A 24,353-nucleotide genomic window follows, 5' to 3' on the forward strand; every position below is an offset into this window, starting at 1 on the left:
TTAGACAAAGTTTGTGGGGAATTTTGCGACACCTGTTTTGCTCAGCATCTATAAAAATAAAAAAAATTGTCACCATGCATCATACTGTGACTGTATACTGTATACGGTTTAATACTAAATATTAAACATAATAGGTATATTTTGACCATTAAAACCAGGGTGGCCAGGTCTGCGTAACAAAACCAGCCCAAAGGCCAACCAAAAGTTGCTGCTAATGCAGTGTTCTAATAATCAAGTTACAATAACAATATACCAATATACTACTACACACTAAAACATGCAGGGTTATTTTCAACCCAGCATTGGATAAAAAAGGGACATGCCCAGCCTGCTGGGTTATAAAAAAGAAAAAGCATTTTAAGTTGAAACCACTCAAGCATATAAACTACAACCTAACGAGTTGGGCTCACCTTTTTTTGACACAATGCTGGGTCGAAAAAAACCCAGCATTGTGTCAAAAAAAGGTGAGCCCAACTCGTTAGGTTGTAGTTTATATGCTTGAGTGGTTTCAACTTAAAATGCTTTTTCTTTTTTATAGGTACAAAAAAGGTACAGACACTGGGAGTTAAATTCACCCAGAACGTTTTTAAATTTGACCCAACGATGGGTTAAAACAACCCAGCATTTTGGATTGAAACCACCCAAGCATACAAGCTAACGCGTTGGGCTCACCTCTTTTGACCCAATGCTGGGTTATTTTCGACACTGGGTAAAATTAACCAAGAAAATGTTTACATTTGACCCAACAATTAAAAATAACCCAGCATTGGTTCAAAAAGGGACAGACACTGGGTTAAATTATCCAAGAAAATGTTTACATGATTTGACACAACAATGGGTTAAAACAACCCAGCATTTTGGACTGAAACAACCCAAGCATATAAACTACAACCTAACGAGTTGGGCTCACCTCTTTTTGACCCAATGCTGGGTTATTTTCGATCCAGCTTTTGGTCAAAAAGGTACAGACACTGGGAGTTAAATTCACCCAGAAAATGTTTATATTTGACCCAACGATGGGTTAAAACAACCCAGCATTTTGGATTGAAACCACCCAAGAATACAAGCTAACGTGTTGGGCTCACCTCTTTTGACCCAATGCTGGGTTATTTTCGACACTGGGTTAAATTAACCAAAAAAAATGATTACATTTGACCCAATGATGGGTTAAAACAACCCAGCATTTTGGGTTGAAACCGCCCAAGCATATAAATTACAACCCAACGAGTTGGGCTCACCCAATAACCCAGCATTGGGTCAAAAAGGGACAGACACTTGGTTAAATTATCGAAGAAAATGTTCACATTTGACCCAACAATGGGTTAAAACAACCCAGCATTTTGGGTTGAAACCGCCCAAGCATATAAATTACAAGCTAACGAGTTGGGCTCACCTCTTTTAGACCAAATGTTAGGTTATTTTCGACCCAGCATTGGGTCAAAAGGGACAGACAATGTGTTAAATTAACCCAGAAAATGTTTACATTTGACCTAACGATGGGTTAAAAATCGTTTTGGGTTGAAACCACCCAACCATATAAATTACAATCTAACAAGTTGGGCTCACCTAGTGCATACCCCGGCATTTTTAAGAGTGAATAAAAAAATTGGGTTATTTTCAAGCAAGGATTGGGTCAAAAAGTGATGAGCCCATTGTAATTTAACCCATGCTGCGTTATTTGAACCCAAAATGCTGGGTTTTAACCCAATGTTGGGTGAATTATAAACATTTTATGGGTTAATTTTAACCCAGCTGCTGAGCTAGTCCCTTTTTGACCCAATACTGGGTTAAAAATAACCCAGCATTTCTTAGAGAGTATAAAAGTAGGCGATTTCAGACACATGCTCAGGTTTTGTCATTATGTTAATGCTTAACATCACATGATGCTTTGGCACATGCTGTATCTTTTGGTATTTTGGACACATTTAACATAACTGCTCTGTTTGGCCTTATTCCATCAACTGCGAATCAAAGGCATCATGTCACATAACTATCTAGTTTTTCTTTGGGACTGTCATCTCAAAGCTAGAAGTTAGGCTGAGTGAATACCAAGATGACATCTGGCTTCCTACAATTATGCCACTGTCACACTAAATGGGTCCACGTCATGTCGCCATTGTGCTGCCGTTTCGCAAGTAACGTGACGTCCTTATCTATGCCGAAAAATTTTAGGGTCTTTACATATGCATGAGCTGCAACAAAAAGTGCCGCGCGTAGAACGGTTGATAATGAACATGGACTGAAGAGATATTCTCCTACTGACATGCCGATGTTTGCTGGCTTCTCCGAGTAACACGACAAACCTAGTGTTTACCGTTCTGGAGAGAAATGTGAATCGGTGCAACTTTGCCAGAGCTAGACATGAAAGATGTCAGTCAATGCGAGACAGGGGATTTAAAGACGTCGCATCGCAGTAGGATATTTAACTGATTGGTCTATGGCATGTGTCAACACGCTCACCATCAGAATAGTAATGTTGGAAGACACATATCATTAGTGTTTGGTTTGCATCTTACTTGAACACAAGAATGCTAAACGTTTACGTTTAAAAAAAATAGACACACCAGAGCTATCAGTTTTATTATACGCAGCATTTTCTTTCCTTTAACAAAAACCTCGCATACACATATCAGGTGCAGCACACATTGCTAACAACCCAGTAATAGATGTTATGGCAGGACAATTGATGTATGTGTCGCATGCGGCAAAGCAAAACAAGGTAACTATAGGTCTCCGGCTGTACAATCTCTCGTTGATTTGTATAATTCACCCCGTCTCGGAGAGACAGCGAGAGTAAGAGCTTGTACGAGCCAAATAATACAGTATGATTTCCCAAAAGGACCCGTTAATGGTCAACACATGAATTGATCTCTCACCAGTCTCACCAGTAATTGGGATGCCGACTGTGGTGTCACTTTATTGATTTTTCACTGGTAGCCAACTTGCGCCCAGGTTGTAGGACAACGATGACTAAATAACAGCCAGACCAATGATCTTAATGCTAGGAGCCAAGCACAGCTATTGATTTCATTACTGAATGCCTCCCAGGCTCCAAGCACATACATTTTTTTTAATCGACCCAAGGCGGCGTCTACACTTCTTCCTGTCCTGTCACATGCACCGTGCCTGGGCATTCAAAAGCAGAATGCTGAGTACGTACAAACACGTGGCCACAATTTATGTGCATGACATAAATTTCCCATCAAGCAATCAGTACGTGGAGGTGACCCGTTCTGATATAAATATTAGGGGAAAGCAAATTTAGGATTAAATAAGTTGTCTAAACAGACAAGTGAAAGCTATCGGAAGATATACAGAAGTGTCACTGTGTACCAAGTGCACCAAATGCTATGGGAGTCAGTGGGTACTATAATTTGAGAAATGAGAGATATTGTCAGATATAGTCACTTTCTGAAGACTGGGTACCAAAAGTACCAAATGTAAAATACTGGGTGCATCCCAATTCGAAGGCTGGATCTTTCGAGAGACGTGGACTTTGAAGGCAAGGACTCTGTCGTTGAAGGACACAGCCTCCAAAGTCCATGAAGCGAACTGAAATTAGACGGTCTAGCCTACAAAGAAACGTCTGTGTCACCTCCTGTTCCCACCCACCGTGCCTGTCAACAGAACCAACTCCATCTCACGAGAATTCTTTCATATTTTACAAGTTGGCTAATTCGTATTTAATCATACGACCACATTTGTAAGTTTTGGTACGATTTGCCTTGACCCCTGTGACGTTAGGGTTAGGTGCGGTACGAATGAATTGATACGAATTAGCCAAATCGAAAAATATATACGATTTTACTTGAGATAAGGCTGGCAAAACACAACAGCAGAGATGTTTGAAACTTCTTATTTCTAGAGAATATGATGCCTTGATGTAGATTAAACTACCGAACAGTATTTCAAATTTAACAATTTTAGAAATATACAAATGTAAAACTCAACATGCACAGACTGCAGCATGAACACTTTTTGAGTTAATTCAACTTAAAAAAAGTCAACTCAAGTTCTTAAGTTGAATTTAAATTTTGCGTTAAAGTTCGGTATTTTACACTTAAAGCCCTGTTTTCAGATCTCACACCCATATATTCTTCCGTTGAGAGCTTGAATAATGAACACTCCAGCCCAGTTGGTGGCAATAATCCACCTTTGCCAATAGCAAGAATACAAACAACGTTCCCGGCGCGGAGTAATACCGTATCTCACAGCACATCTAATACAAGTCAATGGAGTTGGACAAAAACTACGATAAAACCTGTTGGAAAGCATCTTTTGCAGGGATTCTTGTGTGAGCATATCAGTGAACACCCCTGACCACTCGGTGAGTTTCACGTCTTTGTAAACGAAAGTTTAATGCATTTTAGGAAGGATTGTTCCAGTGCACCTATGCACCAATTGGGGGGTGGAAGGAGTGATACCACAGAAACCGAAAATTCTCGGGCTAGCAGCATATAAACCGTTCTATTTCATCATAAACAATCTGAAAACAGGGCTTTAAGTGTAAAATACCGAACTTGTTCTTTAAGGCAGCATGAACACTTTACAGTGTATTGCAGCAATACTATTTATTCAAAACACCATTTATAAAACAGTGACAAGGACCTTTAACCTGCAAGTGCACACTTTTATTTATTGGAGGTTATACGTTTTTCTTTAAAAAAAAATCCAGTCGTCCCAGGAGCTCATTGTATCTCGAGATCCATCTGAGTGATCCGATTCTCGGAAAGCAAAGGACACATTTGGAAGCCACATCTCAAAGCAATTGAAGCAAACTTCAAACTTTGCTGCTGTAACATGGCTGCAGTAGGCGCAATGATATTACCTAGTGCCCGAAAATAGTCCCCTGCTATTGAAAGTTACTAAGGTCACTATTTTCGGCTGCTGCGTAATATCATTGTGCCTGTTGCAGCCATGTTACGATAGCAAAGTCCTTGATTATTACGCCAGAATGAGAGTATAGTTCCTAGCCATATCTGCCTAGAAAATGGAAAATTTTAATTTTCGGTCTTAGTACACAATGTAACTACAAGAGTCAAGTTTTAAATAGGAAAATATTGTAACTATTTGGTTATTTTTAGGCGTGATGCTAATCAGATTCAATGGATTATGCTAAGCTATGCTAAAAGTGGTAGCGCCAGACCGGGAGATCGTCTGAATGGATTCCAAAACGGTAAGAATCACATGTTTAACTCTAGGGGAGCTGAAAAATGAGCATATTTTCCAAAAAAGTGGAGTGTCCCTTTAAGGTGAATGTGTCTGCTGTGTTCTACTGTAATGACGTGACATTTCAAAATTAATTAAAAATCTTTACTATACTCCTGAAAGTTGTCTTGGAGCTCCTGTTTCTCACTATTTCTGTCAGTATTTAATTCTAACAATCTATCGACAATGACCCTGCAAAAAGCAAAGCCATTATGAGAAAAGGCCACTTGTTTTACGCTTAATGATGGCAAACACTAATGCTCATTATCCTAAAGAGCTTGTGTTCCCCATCAGCCTCACCTAAACTGCATTTAATTGCCAAATTAGTCAACCTATACAACAGTTTGCTAATCATCTGACTATTAAACACACAGCAGTAAGGTGGAGATGAAATTTCGGACACGCTCTATAGATTAATTACATGTATGATTGTGGATTCAACAAATTGTACATTTTAAAACAGGGATTCATGTTGTTGAATTTATGAAAGTATATTGGAGATATCTTTATACCATTTATGCCCACGTTGCTTTGAAGTTCAGGTTTATCTGGAAAGGTTAACAGACAAGACTTCTCTTTATACAGCGTTTACATTTTTAACTACAAGAAAAGTTTTCTGAACTAAGTATTCCCCCTGCTTTTATCACAAACACAATGAACTTTGGTAATCATCTCTAATATCTGACACTAGCTTGACCCCTTTTCGTGGCAGGGGTCTACAAGGTACTTACGTCACAATAGTCATAGGCATTGCATCGATGTGGCTCAAGGGTGCAAATTGAGATAATTACATACTGCGAATTACTCGATAAGTGGCCCTCCAAACGGAGACGATACCACGTTCACGCTTACTTAATGCATATCCGAACAAAAGCGAGCGCTCCTGCTAGGCGTAACGTTTGGGCCCCGGCGCTCCACAGGAGGGCTCGTCTCATTAGGATGCTTATTTTAACGAAGCGTCTCCGTGCTGCAGATCACTGCGCTGCCCCACGAATCCGCTCTCCTCCTCACAAAGGGAAATAAATCTCTTTTCGGCAGGATAATTACCGAGATAATTTTATCCGTAATGATGCTTGTCAGTCAGAAGAGCTGATGAAATTAGAGATGTTCTTGTGTAAGAAAAAAAAGACAATCCCAGCAGATTTGTCTGTCAGGAAGGATGAGTAAAGCAACTAGCGAAAAAAACTTTCTCAGTTTCAACCGTACACGTAATAATAGTGTTTTCTTTCTAGTAGAAAATGGCTCTACAGACTATAAAAAGGTATGAGAGACACCTTACGAAACTTAACCATGGTTTTAGTACTGTTAAAACAAAAACAAAAACATGGTTACTGCAGTAAAACTATGGTTACCGTAAAATATCCATGTACTAACTGCACATAATGTATTAAGTATTACTTTAGTGGTGTAATAAATGTTCATAATGCAATCATTTCCTCAAAACATAATAAAATCTTGAACTCATAAATGTAATAAAAATGTTTCAATAATGTAATAGCTTATTGTATGAAAAAATATGATTAAGTACTCACAATCTCACCCTTTAATTTCACAAGTTTCAACTAGATTTTCTGAAGAAAATGTGAAGTGGTGCTTACTGTGGCAAAACTCAGGACATCCCGTTTGCTAACATGAGTCAAAAGAGCACACACACATATATCTACAAAGTTCTGATTCAGAGATATAGGTCCTGCTAAACGACTGCTAGGGTATTCGGTTTGGTTGCTATGTGGTTGCTAGGGTACCCGAGGTGGTTGCTACATCGTTGCTAGAGTGTTGTTATGCGGTTGCTAAGGTGTTGCTATATGGTTTCTGGGGTACCTGGGGTGTTTGCTAAGGTACCTGGGGTGTTTGCTAGGGTTTTGCAATGCAGTTGCTAGTGTGTTGCCCAGGTGGCTGCTAGGGGCTGTCCACACGGAGACGCGAATCACTGTATACGTATACATTTTTATCGTATTGGCGTTTCGTCCACACAGATCCGGCATTTTAGGAGACTGGAACCGCTATTTTTTGAAACCGGGTCCTAAAGTGGATAAATCTCAAATCGACACCCTTGCGGTTTCGTGTGTACAACCTATCCGTATATTTTGTGCATCACACGTAACAGCAACAACAATAATGGCGGACTACATGATTGTGTTCGTGCTACAGAAGCTACTAAGCCTACTAGCTTTATTACAGCAAAATCTATTGCTTCTATGCAATTGTGGTGAGCAAGCGATAATGGACAACACCATACGCCACATGCTCTTAGATCCACCACGGAAGACAACCAGGAGAGAGACAAAAGGAGGCTTTTGCTCTTGAAGTTGTTGCGTTTGCCATCACTTCTTCTTCTTGGTTCGTATACAGCGCGCAAGGTTATGCGCATGCTCAAAGTCTTCTTCTCCGTGTATTGTGGATATCAGTGGCAGAAGTACAGCGCCCCATACTGGTCTGGCATATATATTCTACACCGCTTTCAGTCGGTTTCAGTGGTTTCGTTTGTGCGCAGATATTTCTTGAGACGACGCCGTGTTTACGGATAATTTTTTTTAGAAAGAGAAAAAAAATGATCGGATAGGGAATGCACCGACTTCGTGTGAACAAAACCTCAATGCAGTTGCTAGCGTATCGAGTGTGGTTGCTAGCAGTGATGCACGAGTCAATGTATAAACAACCCGCACCCAACCGGCATTTTCAACCATCATTTCAAACATCAACGCATTGCGCAAAAAAATATATATATAAGTAGTAATTGTCTAAAATAGTTAATTGGCATTTTTATTTCAAACGACCCGACCGACCGCGACCTGAATATCATTAAAAATATTTTTGGATGACTCGTAACCGCGGGTAACTGCATGCATCTGCCCATTTTGGATCAACATGCGCATCACTGGTTGCTAGGGAGTGAATTGGCATCCACCAATGATTACAGACCAAGCCACGAAGGAAACGAGACCACCCATATCTCTCTATGATGTTCTGATACAGAGATATAGGTCTCTAAACGGTTGCTAGGGTACTCTGTTTGGTTTCCAAAGAGCCAATAATTATGGTTAGTGAAACAAACCCACCACCATATGATGTACAATTGTGATGCGTTGCATAAATGCAAGCACCACAAAAAATATATTTGCAATGTTTAAAAGCCTCTTACAGTATTTTGATGAGTTTATAATGTAATACGTTTCTCATAACTTAATTATTTTTATTACATTATGAGCTCAAGATTTGAGAAAATTATTACATTTCATTACAAAAATTATGTAACACCCTACATTATGTGCAGTTATGTAATACATTATGCTTTTAAAAACAATAGTTTTCAAACACATAGTTAAATCATGGTTACTGTAGTAAAACCATGGTTTTGCTATTAGTAAACAATACACCAAAAACATGGTTAATACACTTTTACTTTTATTTTTGTAAGGAACATGGCTCTTTACACTCGTCTCCAAAAAGCAGCTGGATTGTGATAAATATTTGCTTTCCATCCATAGACGTCATGCAGTTTGTCCTGCCATTTTATTTGTTGTTCACACAAACACACCAGGGCAGGACAGTCAACATGCTCAACATCATAGTTAATGCTAGGAAAGCCTTTCAACCAACAAGAAAAAAACCAACAGCACTTAATCACAACATGGAAAGCGGGAAAGCCAATACTTACTCCAGTGGCACTCCATCTGCAAAGCTTTGATCTTAGATATGAATTCTCTTAACTTCTCCGGGCTTTCAAAAAGGGGCTACTTTAATTATTTCAGAGGCGCTGCTTTTCTCCGACGTGGCAAAGGTAGAGCCCTCCTGTGGTTTTGGGAAGATAAAAGGTGCTCAAGAAGACATCACGACAGGTTTGTTATATTACTTAGCATAAGCACTGCCAAGCATCCCTTAAAGGAATAGACATCTCATGTTTTTTCTCTTTAAACAAAAAATTAACGGTGAGGAATTGAGACTCTGCTCTGTGTTGTATCACGCAACAAAGGCGCGAACAATAGCTTATTATGTCAAACTTTGACAATGACAGAATTGGAACAGGGCTTCTTAACACTCCGTCCCCCACTGGGAGCCCCCCTACACGAAGAACTCCGAAAAGAAAGTTTACTTTCCCTGTCAAGGAAAATTACGTTCATTTGAATATACATTGCACTGCAGGCCAGCAAAACCAGTAGGGTTATAAAACCCAACTTTTTAAGAAAAACCAACAGCTTTGATCACACTGAATGTGTTGTTATATGCTCGATTATATGGTTCTTAAACTTTTTCAGGTGCGTACAATATATTGCATTGCATTAAACAAGTTTATAAAGTTAACTACAATACTATAACTAAACCCCACCATTGTGACTGCAATAAATCAACCAAACGATTTTAAACGACAAACGCACAAAATTCGATACGCTGGGTTATTTTCAAACCAGCATTGGATCAAAAAGGGACAAACCAACGCCATCTTGATCGCAAATCGTGCATAATATACGAGATGGCAAATTTGCATTTATTCGTACGACCACATTTGTACATTTTTGTACGGTTTGCTTTTGCCCCGTAACACTGGGGTTAGGAGCATTGATTCGGTATTGTTTTGTATGATTCACTTCGTACGAATTCATACGACTTACCAAAATACCTACATTCTCGTTAGATCAGGCTGGACAAATTCAGCCCGTTGGGTTGTAATTAAATCTATGCCTGGATGTTTCAACCCAAATTTTTTTTTTTCTCCATTGTTGGGTCAAATATAAACACTTTCTGGGTCAATTTAATCCAACGCCTAGGTTTGTCCCTACGTTGGAAACAACCTAGCATTTTTAAGAGAGTAATTCTGCTTAGGTAAATAAAACAAGTACACATCAAATGCAGTCATTAGCCCGAAAAGCTTTCCAAATTAAAGCCGTAAAGAGGACTAAAGATCGATTCTGAGGATTTGGGCTGGCCTGGCACTGCAGCGTGAGTAACTCAGGTGAATTTTTGCATGCTGTGAGAAGGGGTCTTCTTGATTATACACTAACCTTCATTCGGTCCCAACCATTGTCAGGAATGAGCGGACCGCAGGGGCATTGATTGATTAATCAAAGCTAACTGTAATGTTCTTTTGATCAGCGGGTGATACCCTATCAACCAGCAACCGTAAGTAGGGGAGGAACGCTCCATCTTTTATTTACCCGCCCGCGAGGTCCCTGGTTGACTTCCGTCGTTAACTTCAAAGCAGTCTGTGACAATTCTGACATAGTTTTGACTGATAGATAAAAAGTTTCATATATATTTTCCCTCGACAGTAGATTTTGTTTAATCGTTTTCAGCCTCGTTCGATTTTAATATGTGACGAGGATCAGACCAAAAGTCTCATGTTTACTTCATGACTGTTTCCTCTTTCGTCTCATTGTCTAGTGGGTTGTCCTCTTTTCGCAGTGTGCCATTTTATGCCGTTCGCTGCCTGTCACAAGGACACCAAGGGACACTTCATGCAACTTTTTGTTGTTCGCTATAATTTATCCTCATGTGTGTATGAAGAGACTATAGCATCAGTTTTTTTGTTATACATTGTAATAAAAAGATTTGTTGGTTCTACTTAAAAAAGCAAGTTAAATGGTTGCCTAACTAAAAATATTAGTTAAGTAATATTAGTTATTTTTAAGTTGAATTAACTAGGACTGTGACGGTGGCAGTATTTTACCACCGCAATGGTAATGCACCAATGGTAATGGTGCGGTGGTTATAAAATGCGTGCATTGATGCATATAGCCTTATATACAATGCATACATATATATTGAGAAATACAAAGAGTAAATGATGATCAGATATAACGTACATGTTCATAGGCGGCGATTTTTTTCCACTGGTGGGTGCCCGTCACTATTAGCAATAGCAGACGCTCTGGAGCACCCAAGCACTTTGAAAAGAAGGAGGAAAGTGGCACGGTCACGTTCCGTGTGGTTTTAAATGCAAAATTCAAAGCAAATGTGAAGCAAGTGAGCATATGTGCTTGGCCATTTCGTTGGGCGCTTGAGCTGAACCCCCGAGCACACATGGCATCTGCGCCTGTGTGTGTGTTTATTGTAGCACTTCCACCCGTGAAGCAACACACGGTTCAAGTGAGGAACCTTATTGTGGTTATGATGTTTACACAACCTTGAGTGACCAAGAGAGAATATCTTCACACTAACTTCAAGACATCTTTCTGGGTGAGATTGTACTTCATATTTTTCATAGTTTGTGATGTGCACAACACTGCAGGTCGCACTTCACCATCACGATAGCACCACACCTCCACCATAGAATTAACTCAAATTTTTAAGGCATCAAGGAAATTACTTTTTAAGTTGATCCAACTTTTTTTAGGGTCTAAAGATCTGTAAACAACTAAAAAACTAATTTTTTATTTATCCACAAATTGTGTTCAAATTCTCACACTTTATATCGGATGAAGGTTAGACTCACCTGAATGCAGACTAACCTTCAACATCTTGCTTCATGTCGGTTGACTAAATGATGATGAAATTTTGGCAAAGCTGAAGGATTTTAATGTAGTCCTTGAGGATGAGATGTATCGCAGTCTTCTTGAGAAACAAATCATAAATGCATACAAACAGAGAAACCAACCTTAATACACATAGTGTTTGAACCGAACCTTCTGCTTCAAGTGAACTTGCCTTTGTTGTCTCTTTCCTCTTCTCCATCTCTCACTTTCCCATTTCTCATTCAAGGGCCTGATTCCTGTTCAACCTCTGCCCTTGAGTTTTCCAATGTCAGCACAGACTTCAAACACAATCTGACTGGCTCAGAAGAGTCCGCTGAGATGCCCCATTTCAACCAATTACTCCACTTCTTCCATACTGGCTGAAGTCATCTCGGAGTATGAGGGAAAAATCAAAGGCGCCCAGCGACCCATCAGTGCCACTGCACGTGCTGTATTTGGTCCCTCGCTGGTAGTTTTAAACGTAATAGAAAGTTTAATATTTGAAAACGACCAGCACCAATGGCGATTTCTAGAAGGTAACCCCATGAGAACCAAGATGCCTGGAGAGCCAGTTTGAATTGTGCTCTCTTTACTCCGTCTCAGACTCAGTAATCCTTGGTCTATGAAAATTTTGTTTGTGGGAATATTTCACTTTCATAAAAAAATGTTGATTATTTACTCTCCCCCATGTCATCAAAGATATTTATGTCTTTCTTTTTTTCAGTCTAGGAGAAATTATATTTTTTTTTAGGAAAACAATCAAGGATTTTTCTCCATATATTGGACTTTAATGGACCTCAATGGTTTACAGTTTCAATGCAGCTTCAAAGGGCTTTAACCAATCCCAACCGAGTCATAAGGGTCTTATCTAGCGAAACGATCATCATTTTCACCCCCCCCCAAAAAAAGTACTTTTAAACCACAACTCATGTCTTGCACTAGCCGTGTGATGTGCCAACGTGACCTTATGTATTACATAATCTCATTGAAAGGTCACGCATGGCGTATGCGAAGCTACCACTCCAGTGTTTAAAAGTGTGGGGAACGAGGACCGCTCAGACGTTGTTGTTTGTGAACTAGAGATCTTCACGGGTCCACTAAGATCTGAAAACCCGAGGTCCGACCCACACCAGGTCTTAAAGTTTCACATGTTCCTCGGACACGGGTCGGGTACAATAAAAGCGGCATCAGGTTTCGGGTAATTTAAAATGAATGTGTTTTTGCTGAACGGACCCGAGAAGACCCGAACTCTCTCGCATGTGTGCGTCAATGTCCTTTTCAAACCTTTCATCTGTTTGCCAAGAGCGCTTGCGGTCCATATGTGACATTGTGTGGGGTGCGGTAGGTTCATTTTCATTAAGACAGACATGTCAGTCAATTTTAAATGTACATTTTTAGCGGTTAACTTGGCGTCGTCGTCAGATAAAGTAAAACAAATGGAGCAGCTCGCCAAATTAGTTGCAAGGCCACCAGAGTTTCTTTCTGTCTAACTGCTGCGTGTGGGTCTGCAGAATGCACACACGTCAGTGCCGTTTACATTTGGGTTTGGGTCGGACTCGGGTCTAATTTTCTCGGGTTTGTCTCGGGTCGGGTATTTCTTTAAAAAAAATATTTATGCACGTTGGGTTCTGGTATAAAGTGATTCCGGTCATTTCAGGTCGGGTACATTTCTTTGGACCCAAGAAAACCTCCAATGAGGACTGATACAAATTAATGTTGGCGTTACAAGGTTAGTGCAAGATGAGAAGTTGTGGTTGAAAAGTACATCTTTTTGGGTGAAAATGACATCGTTTCGCTAGATAAGACACTTATGCCTCGGTTGGGATCATTTAGAGCCCTTTGAATATGCGTTGAAACTGTAAACTGTTGAGGTTCACTAAAGTCCATTATATGGAGAAAGAAAAATCCCCTAGAATATTTTCTTAAAAAAACGTAATTTCTTTTCGACTGAACAAAAGGTAAAGCATTTAATCCAGTTTTTGGGAAAACTAGGCCCAATTTCTAGCTACGTAAAGGCTGCTTCACACGAAGAATCTTCATATTTCCAGAAGCTCCCCCATTAATATATGGAGAAGTAAAATTCAATCGGAGTTCTTTTTTACTGGTAATTGTTTGCCCAAAATTAGTCTGGCCTGACTCTGAATCATGAATTTTAAAACGGCATTAATAAAATTGCGCAAATGGCCACACAGCAATCAGAAACCGAATCGATAATTATACTCGGTGATTAGAAAAAAGCAGATCGATAAAGATCGCTCTCATGGTTTCGCGGTATCCATCAAATCTGTGGATGGTGTTTGATCCTTCAGGGTTCAAGCCCGTCCTCGGCAGGGTTTTCATTTATTTGAAGCACAGACAGATTTTCCATATGGATTACTTGTGACTGTGGCCCTGTTGTGGCTGGTCTTGTACCCTTGGTCTTGTAAATGCAAAAAGTTGTTGATCAAATCTTTACAAGAGCAGTCTAAAAACCTGAAACTAAAATTTGAAGGCATGGTCAGCCCAGTCTCACGAAATTACGTACCTATAGTCACGTATTTCTGTTTATGTGTCATTGTCACGTATTGGTTACTCAACTGCTTTTACATATTTTCAAACAATTGTCGCTTCGGTTTAGGGTTAGATTTACATAAAATGACATCCTTACCCAAACCAAACTCTAACCCTAAACCGAAGCGAAAATGGTTTGAAAACAGGAAAAAGCAGCCAATACGTGACAATGACACAAACAGAAATTCGTGATACAATCACGTAAAACCGCGGAAATTCGTGACAGTATCATGAATTTTTTTTTTTATTACGTGACTATAGGTACATAATTTTGTGAGACTGGGTAGTCATGGTTTCTACAAAAATTTAACTAATCATTACCCAGCAAGCAATTTTGCGTTTAAAAGACGTCAAATAGCCGTCCAAATGAAGTACAGATGTTTATAGGCTAAAACAAGATAATATTTGGGCTGTTAGTGAAATTTTTATAGATGCCTAAAAAAATTTATTAATTAAACAAATGAATCCAAACACCTTCACTTTTGGCTTTGTTTACATGATGCAAGTTATTTTGGCAAAAACGACATGTAACCAAATTCATGTTTATTTTGGCTAGTCACAGACCATAGACAGTAAAAGAAAGATGCAGACGAACTATATCGGGTCTATAGTTAACCTAGACTGTGTAATGGTGGCTAATGCTTGCCGGGTATTTACCCTCGTCGTTCGAACTCAAAACATTTCTCGTTGTTCCTTAAAACCCAAACGCACATTTTTTAAAAGTGTTGTTTGGGGTTTTCTGGTTACTGTGGTAACCCTTGACTAACAATGCCAAAGTTTCATTTTTTTGTTATCTTAAAAAACGGATAGCTGCAGACAGATGCTGATTTGTGAATGGTATTCATCTTCAACCCTAATGGATTATAAATACTCAGCCAATCTGTCAATGCCACATAATTTATCCAGTGCAGATCTGAGAGAGATCAAAGCTCATTACCTTTTCCTTCTTAATTTCAGCTGCAGAGTTTGACAAGTGTGGCTGGAAGGTTCTTTTGAGAGCCAGACATCAGACCGCCGGTGCCAGGTGAGACCCGAGCACAGATTTGATCTGGTATACATGTATTCCTTCACTACTCGCTCGCTGGGGAGCAGCGCGCCAAGGTCAATACTCAAAGACAAATGCACGCGGTGAGAAGCGCTCCTGCACGGGCTGCGTTATGAAAGCCGCGGCCCTTTTGTTGCGTGCATCAGAGGGTTTGGATTGACACGAGCAAAGTCCCCAGACAGCCGCCGTCACTCGCGGTTTCCCTCCTTTCACAGGAAAAGCAAGCGTGCGCTTTAATTGCTTCATTAATATCATTAAGATGAATTGTCTTCTCCATCTGGGTCACGTTTGCCTTTGTTGTGTTCATAAGGTGTAAAAAGTGTGAGTTTTGATGGCCTTCAACCCAAGTGTGTTTGCTGTGGCTACAATGGCATGAGGCGATTCAGAGTACCGGTTTGCTGGCAGAATCTGTTAAATGCCACATAGATTTTGAGGCAAAGTCCTCTAAGCACACGGAAAACAAACTGAATAAATGACGACGCACATACCTCAAGGTGCAAGAGGTTTTTTTACCAGGTTAAAGGTGGTTTAACAAATATATTAGAATATTGACAACAAACAGAAAAACACACACAAACACATACACACAAACACACACAAAAAGACACAAACACATACTGACAAAAAACATCCAAACAAACAAATATACAAACAAACACACACACACACACACACACACACACACACACACACACACACACACACACACACAAACAAACCACACACACACAAACAAACAAACAGAAACACAAACAGAAAACACACACAAACAAACAAACAGAAAAACACACAAGACACACAAACACATACTGACAAAAACAAACATACATACAAACACACACACACACACACACACACACACACACACACACACACACACACACCAAATACGCACACACACAAACAGAAACACAAACAAAAACATAAAAACAATAACACATACAAACAGAAAACACACATAAAGACACAGAAACAAACAAACATACAGACAAACACACACAAACAGAAACACACACGGACACACACAAGGAAAAACACACACAAACAGAAGACACACACACACAAGCACACATACAAACAACACACACACACAAACAGAAACACAAACAAAAACAAACACATGCAAACAATAACACATACAAACAGAAAACACACACACACACACACAAACAAACCACACACACACAAACAAACAAACAAACAGAAACACAAACAGAAAACACACACAAACAAACAAACAGAAAAACACACAAGACACACAAACACATACTGACAAAAACAAACATACACACACACACACACACACACACACACACACACAAAAAGACACACACACACACACACACACACACACACACCCACACACACACATACAAACAAAAACACACACAAAGAAACAAACAGAAAAATACACAAATACAGAAACAGAAAAACAAACACAAAACAAACACATACAAACATAAAAACACACACAAAGACACAGAAACAAACACAAATGTCATGGTTATGAAATTTGGCTGGCGGTTAATTGTCTAAGAAATTGTGACGATTGACGATGAATCGTCTGTTTTATTGCTTTGACATTTAATTCTCATAATTTTTTTTCGTTTATGAAATAATTTTCACACATTGTTATGATTATTTAAATTAAATCTTTTGCAAGGTTTACCTGGCAGTAAATATTAATACACATAACACATATTTAAAAGTAATCTGATACTGTCTCGTTTATACAGGCGCTGCAGCTCCCCCTTGTGTTTTTTAAAGGGATGTGCAATCATTGCGGTGATCTGAAATCATCGCGATGAGGTCAAACAATCGCGATGATACGATTACTAAATCATTGTGACAGCCCTGACACATACAAACAGAAAAACACACACGCATACAAACACACACAACCCTTCCTCCACAAACATGCATACAAACACACAAATCATCGCACAAACACTCATACATATACGTAAACATACATACGGTATACACATACATACAAACACATTCGATTTAATACATCATGTACCCTAACATCCACAACATACCAAACAAGCTCAGACAAAAAAAAAAACACACAAACATGAACCTGCAAGACAGCAGATAAAAGTCAAAACATTACAATAAAATGGGTAGCAGTGCAGCTGTCAACTTTATCAACACACTTAGCAGCAGAACTATACATTAGATTATGAGTAGTCGGCCATCTGCAGCTTCGACTTGACACCGCACATATACATAATCGGATGATACAACCCGTTTTGTCAATTTCCAAAATCGAGGACGTTTAAACAAGCACGTTAACATACAACTGACACGAAACTGTCAAAGCATCACTGTCATAAGTCAACCAAACAAGCGTTAACAATTATTCTTCACCTCGAAGACGTTGCCACGAACTGACGTTTTGTCACAGAGCTTTTTACAGCCATTTTACTTCCTTTAGTCTCACAATACATTAAAATTCAACAGCCTGGAGATGATAAGGAATGACATGCTTTTAGTATTAAACCGCACGGCTTATTTCACCAGACTAAAACGCTCTTCAATGCTTGTTAAGACTCCATCCAGATCTGAGGCACTCCAAGACAAATGAGTGAAGCGTAACACGTGTATATAATTAATCACACAGAATGACATCTTTCCATAGCAATTGATTATGAGGTGGGTTAGTGTTGCCACCGGCGGGTAACACGTGAAAAGCACACGAGCAAATCTTTATTCCGGCCTATATGATAAATGTAGTCGACAGGTGACTTGTGTGTCATTAAAAATGATTTTTTTGCCTCAAAACGTCACCCTGAGCGCACCATTTTTCACAACTGCTTCGAGGAACAAAGGGAAAAAAACATTTATGAATAAAACAGCAGAAAAAGCAATCAATCTGAAAAAAGAGATTTGTCAGAGCGAGTGAAACGCAGTCTGACCCGCTGACAGAATCAATCACACTTTTTAAACAACCAAGTTAATGCTACAACGTACAAAGAGGGTTTTACCGGCCACCTGATCCATGCCTAACATACAAATCGACTGTAGTTTCTAGTTAGTTTGTACGGATAATGCTGGTAAAACTTAAAGTAAAAAAAAATTTGAATCATATGTCAAACGTAATGAAATGCTTAAAATGCAAAACAGACTCTTGAACAGTAGACCTACATATGAAGAATGAATAATTCACGTGTAATTCAGTCATTCCCTCTGGCATTTCAGATGTTTCTCAAATTTACATTTCATTCACTGCATGACCCCATAATCAAATTAGACCGCTATAACAAATGGATATGTTCATAAAGATTACATTTGTATAATCACGAAAGAAGAAAATGTTTGTAGGGCACACATTCATACAAACAAAGGGAAATTATATTTTTTCTTGCATGGTCGGTGTAAAAAAGATTTGTTGGTTTAACTTAAAGTAAGTTATTTGCACTCTTTTTATTTTCAACCCAGCATTGGGGAAAAAATGGATGAACCCAGCCGGATGGGTTTAATTAACCCAGAACATTTTTATATTTGACCCAATGGGATTAAAACAACCCAGCATAGGTTAAATTAAAACCCTGGGCTCTGTCTGGGCTCGTCCCTTTTTGACCCAACGCTAGGTTAAAAATAAATTGGCATTTCTTAACTATCACCACTATTGAGGATTTATTTCGTCAATGAAGAGAAAACGCTTTCCTGCCAATAACAAGTTTTTATGGCAATCCACGTTTCCGCTATTATTCACTAGGTGGCGCTCTTACCTAACTTATAAAACACTAAGGGGGTGTGCACACCAAAGCTTTTTTTACGCAAATGAAAACGCCTGGCGGACGCCGACTGCCAGCTTTTTTCAGCTGAGTGCTTTGGTTGCTGCTTTGTTTATCAGTCATTGTACGATGCGCCGGTTGGTTGTTGCGATATTTGTCCCGCCCCCCTCCACTGTGATTGGATGGCCGTGTGAGAACTGACATTGACGAGCTGAACTTTTCACCCAAAGTTGAATATTTTTCAACTCTCGGCGCTCAGTGCGGAAAAACTGCAGAGCATCTGCTTTCAGCGAAAAAAAAAACACTAGCTGCTGGCTTTTTTGAAAAATGCTGCGCTTTCATTGGAAACAATTGAAAACGTACGCCGGACGCAGGCGTAAAAGCTTTGGTGTGCTACCTAAATCCACTGATCCAAAAACAGTAAAAATATTTATGTTTTAATTATTGTTCTGCATTTTTGTAAAGGACTTTTGTTAGAAATCAGATTCAATTGTATATACAGCATTTCATCCAAATAAAGGTAAGATTAAACTTTTTTAGTTTGAAAGCAGATGGTCTGTTCTTTTATTTGATATATTGTATGTTTATATATTTTAAAAAAGAATATTTTCTGGAAGGCATTAAACTTTTGTGAAAACCATAAAAAATGCCAGCGGGTTAAAGTGTGGTTCCCTTAAAGGCGTTCTAAGCAAATCTGCGAGACGTTCGTTTTTGTTGACGTTTGAATTGTTTTCAAACAGACGGAGCGTAGCTAACTCCTCCCCCTCCCTTCCCTGCTTTCATGAACGCGCCCAACCCTACCCCCAAATCCTTCTTGTCGTTTATTGGTTGAAACACTTTGTTATGGTTTCTGTTTGTAGGTTTGGCCACTATGTTGTTATTGCCGTTTGTGAAGCCGGGGCTGTCTACAGAGATCACTTTTTTTACAGTTTGATCAGCGGACAGGCAGCAAGCAGATAGTGAGGAGATGTTTTATGGTCTAAAACGTGTCAATTCGCTTAGAGCACCTTTAAAACTTTACGTTGATTTGACTCAAAAAAAGTTTCATTGCATGGAATTAACTTAAAATTTTATAAAAAGGGCAACTAGGTAACTTACTTTTTTACGGGACACTCCACTTTTTTTAAATATGCTAATTTTCCAGCTCCCCTAGAGTTAAACCTTTCAGTTTTACCGTTTTGGAATCCATTCAGCCGATCTCCGGGTCTGGCGTTACCACTTTTAGCATAGCTTAGCATAATGCATTGAATCTGATTAAACCATTAGCAACATGCTAAAAAATGACCAAAGAATTTTGATTTTTTTTCTATTTAAAACTTGACTCTTCTGTAGTTGCTTCGTGTAATAAGACCGACGGAAAATTAAAAGTTGTGATTTTCTAGGCTGATATGGCTAACTATACTCTCATTCTGCCGTAATAATCAAGGACATTGCTGCCGTAACACGGCTGCAGGAGGCACAATGATATTACGCAGCACCCGAGGTAACTTTCAATAGCTGGGGACTATTTTCGGGCACTGCGTAATGTCATTGCGCCTTGAACCAACAAAATTGCAGCTAAAGTCGTTTTTTGTGATTTACTATTTTCCACATAAAATCATCCTACATAATGTAAAGATCATTCTGTGTAAATTAGGGGTGACCCCGAATAGTCGAAGATTCGATGCATCGATAGGAGAAGCCTGATTCGACTACCAATCTCATAGTCGAATCGTCGCAGATGTGTTATGAAATGAGGATCATTTAATTTTGGCCGTATGGGTGCACACATTATCTGATTTCACATATAACAGCTTTCTCACAATATATTAATATACTGCATATTATGATAATGCTGCAAATAATATGTGAAGTAGCAGCTTTCAATAAATATTTTTAAAATGCGTTAATAAATCCAACAACCCCTGTGACCGGGCTTCACGTCCATAAGAGGTCTCTATGTTAATAAAGCCTTGCCTCTTTGTTTCAACATTTAAAAGACAAATCTGGCAAATTAAACTATGACTTTCGTTCTTTTAATAATTTCTATATTTTATTTTATTTATAAATCACTTTGGGTTATCTGATTGAACTATTTGGCTTGTGTTTTGTTTCCGTGCACTTGAGGCATTTTGCATATTTGTTCTGCACTTTGTTACTTCTGACCTTATTTTATTAACAAAATTGTATTTATTATAAACGTAAATTCTGATCTAATTTAAGTCTGTAAATTTTGGATAGCTTTTCGTTGTATCGATGTTGCGCTATTGCGTGCTGGCCATGCTTGCGCATGTAATTTAGCCGAACGGGCTAGGTGCTCTGCGTCTCATATTTAGGAGTTCATCAAACTAAACATTACAAAACGGATGTTTTTCGACGAGTATAAGTTTTTAAAATGTATTTAAAACAGAGTGGTTATATTGTCTATCTTAAAGTTAAACTACAAAACCGTTTTTTTTATTTCGGTGATGAAACGGAAACATCTGCACCGAATCTATTTCTGCCTGACACGAATGTCTTTCTTGTGATTTAATATTATGGTCAGTCGGTGTTCACTTTCAAATGATAGCAAAGAGATTCCTGAAATAAATAATATCATCCGGTCTTTCTGTATCTAAAGTGAATACAGAGATGATCAAAGTCAAAGCAAGCAAGCAGGTATTTCTGTGCTAAATAATAACGCGTAGTGTCTATAAAATCATTAATTTCAGTGTTTTTCTTGTTATAAATTAACGTTTAATGAATTGTATATAAAGATTAGTTTTTATCCTTTACAGTCACAATCACAAATTATTTGTCATTTCTCATTTGTCGGTTTTTTTTGGTCACGACTGCTTTGACGCGCTATCTCCAAATTAAATAAAAACACTTAATTGTAGCCGGAGTTTCCAAGGCAGGATTACCTTTGTTATTTTTTTAGGTTTAGTTATCCAAATGTATTTTTGTGTGATGTTCTGTAGATCGTGGCTTTAAAATGTTATGAGGAATAATTAAACAAATGTTGCCTTACATTTTACCATATATATATATATGCATCGTCAGTTTTGTCTTCGTTTATTACTTGAAAGACAGTTTTGGTCACTTTATCAGACAGTTGTTTATGTGTGCTGCTTGTGAAAGAAAATAAAAGTTACCAATTTGTACCTGGTCTGGCCCCCTCCCAACCCATGCATACAAACATAGATGATTCGACTATCGGTCGACTATGGAAAGATTCGCCAATTCTGATTCGAATATGTAAATCCTTAGCCGAGGACACCCCTAGTGGAAAATAACCTTGATTTCTTTAATATTGACTGAGTAAGAGATCATGTAAAATATGAAATCAATGATTACAATTAAACTTTGATGCTCCTAATCTCACTATTAGATTATGAGACTTCAGCTTGGATTTAACAGAGAGGGTCACATATAGCATGTGGTCCAAAAGTCTAAGACCAATCAAAACATCTGTTTAAAAGTCCTAAGCTTTTGAAAAATTTTAAATGAATGAAATGTAATTAATGAAAGAAATGAAATGTTATTAATTAAAGCCGGCAAGATGCTCTTTCTCAAACACCTTGACAGGAATTATCCGATTTTATCCAAAACTGTGGAGTCACAAGACACATGCACGCTGTCATTATAAAGCATAATAAATGCATCTCAATTTCCTAAAAAATTGTGCACTTGGATAATAAAACTTGCTAAAATTTAATAAATGAAGGAAAAATCACTTGAGGTATCATATGTTTGGACCCCACTGCATATCTGGCAGCTCCATCAGCTTGCTTGAAATTTAAAACACACAACTCGGCAGGAAAAGATACACTGCCTGGAGCAGAGAAAGTGATGGAGTAAAGGGCTGCGCGAGCGACTACCAAGAGAAAGAAAAAGTGTGAGAAGAGCGTGTCGTCTGCAGAGGAGAGATCAATCTGCAGGCTAACTCAATCCCTCAGCGTTATCTAGCTTGCTGGCGTGGGCCATGGGTCCAGATTGGAGATGATCTACATGCCTTTATGTAAGTGAAGCTAATCTGTCATGGCCTCGGGGAGGTGGAGAGAGCTGAAGGGAACGCAGGCGCTTCATCACCCTTACTCCGCCCTGCCAGTGTGCTCTCATAAACTACTACAGTCAGGAGAGACTACAAACGGACAGACGAGTAGACATTATTTTTTTGTGATTGTTGCGGGCAAAATCCATGATATTGCAGCATGTTTTCTCAAAAAATGCGATGGAATATGCGTGATATTTATGCAATTTTATGTGATGAAATTGTGGGAATTGCATAAGTTGCAGGAACTTGCAAAAACTGTTTGCAGCTTTTCATTGATGTTCACATCACGTAATTACGTCACTTCCTAACATTCCCATGACAACAGAGGACATGGCTGCGCATGTGTGAAGTAAATGCAAAATGTTTTACTTTCTGCTAAGATTTATGACTTTTTACAAAATCATGCAAGCCCCACTTATTTTGCGAGCAGAAAGTCGTCAGACACTTAAAGGACAAGTTCGGTATTTTAGACTTAAAGCCCTGTTTTCAGATTGTTTATGGTGAAATAGAATGGTTTTGACTGAAATTTCGACATTTTCGGCTGCCCTGAGAATTTTCGCGTGTTTGTGTTTCAGCTCAGACCTCTACAATGGGTTTAATGGTGCACTGGAACAATCCTTCCTAAAATGCATTAAACTTTCGTTTACAAAGATGTGAAACTCACCGAGTGGTCAGGGGTGTTCACTGGTATGCTCACACAAAAATCGCTCCAAAAGACGCATTCCAACAGGTTTTATCGTAGTTTTTACCAACTCCATTGACTGTATTAGATGTGCTGTGAGGTACGGTATTACTCCGCGCCGGGAACTTTGTTTCTATTCTTCCAATTGGCAAAGGCGGATTAGCGCCACCACCTGGGCTGGAGTGTTTATTATTCAAGCTCTAAGCGGAAGAATGTACGGGTGTGAGGCGTTTGGGAAAATAGGTCCACAAGTTAACAACGAATGCTAAAACAGCTGTTGGAAAGCATCTTTTGCAGCGATTTTTGTGTGAGCATATCAGTGAACACCCCTGACCACTCGGTGAGTTTCACGTCTTTGTAAACGAAAGTTTAATGCATTTTAGGAAGGATTGTTCCAGTGCACCATTAAACCCATTGTAGAGGTCTGAGCTGAAACACAAACACGCGAAAATTCTCAGGGCAGCCGAAAATGTCGAAATTTTAGTCAAAACCGTTCTATTTCACCATAAACAATCTGAAAACAGGGCTTTACGTCTAAAATACCGAACTTGTCCTTTAATAAAGCGAAGTGCTTTAGTTGTTGTGATATAAAGAAAACGGAAGTCTTTTGTTGTACAATGCGGCAGTTGTTTGGCGTTCGGGCTGCACGATAAATCGCACG

At 38.9% G+C, this 24,353-nt stretch overlaps 1 protein-coding gene across 1 annotated transcript in view; it reads right to left on the minus strand.

Moving 5' to 3' along the window:
- b2m (beta-2-microglobulin) overlaps positions 1-24,353 on the minus strand; it is a 198,797-nt gene that overhangs the window by 140,663 nt on the left and 33,781 nt on the right. The gene's annotated exons all lie outside the window — the stretch shown is intronic.

The sequence above is a fragment of the Paramisgurnus dabryanus genome, chromosome 1 (assembly GCF_030506205.2).
Source record: "Paramisgurnus dabryanus chromosome 1, PD_genome_1.1, whole genome shotgun sequence".
NCBI classification, from domain to species: domain Eukaryota; kingdom Metazoa; phylum Chordata; class Actinopteri; order Cypriniformes; family Cobitidae; genus Paramisgurnus; species Paramisgurnus dabryanus.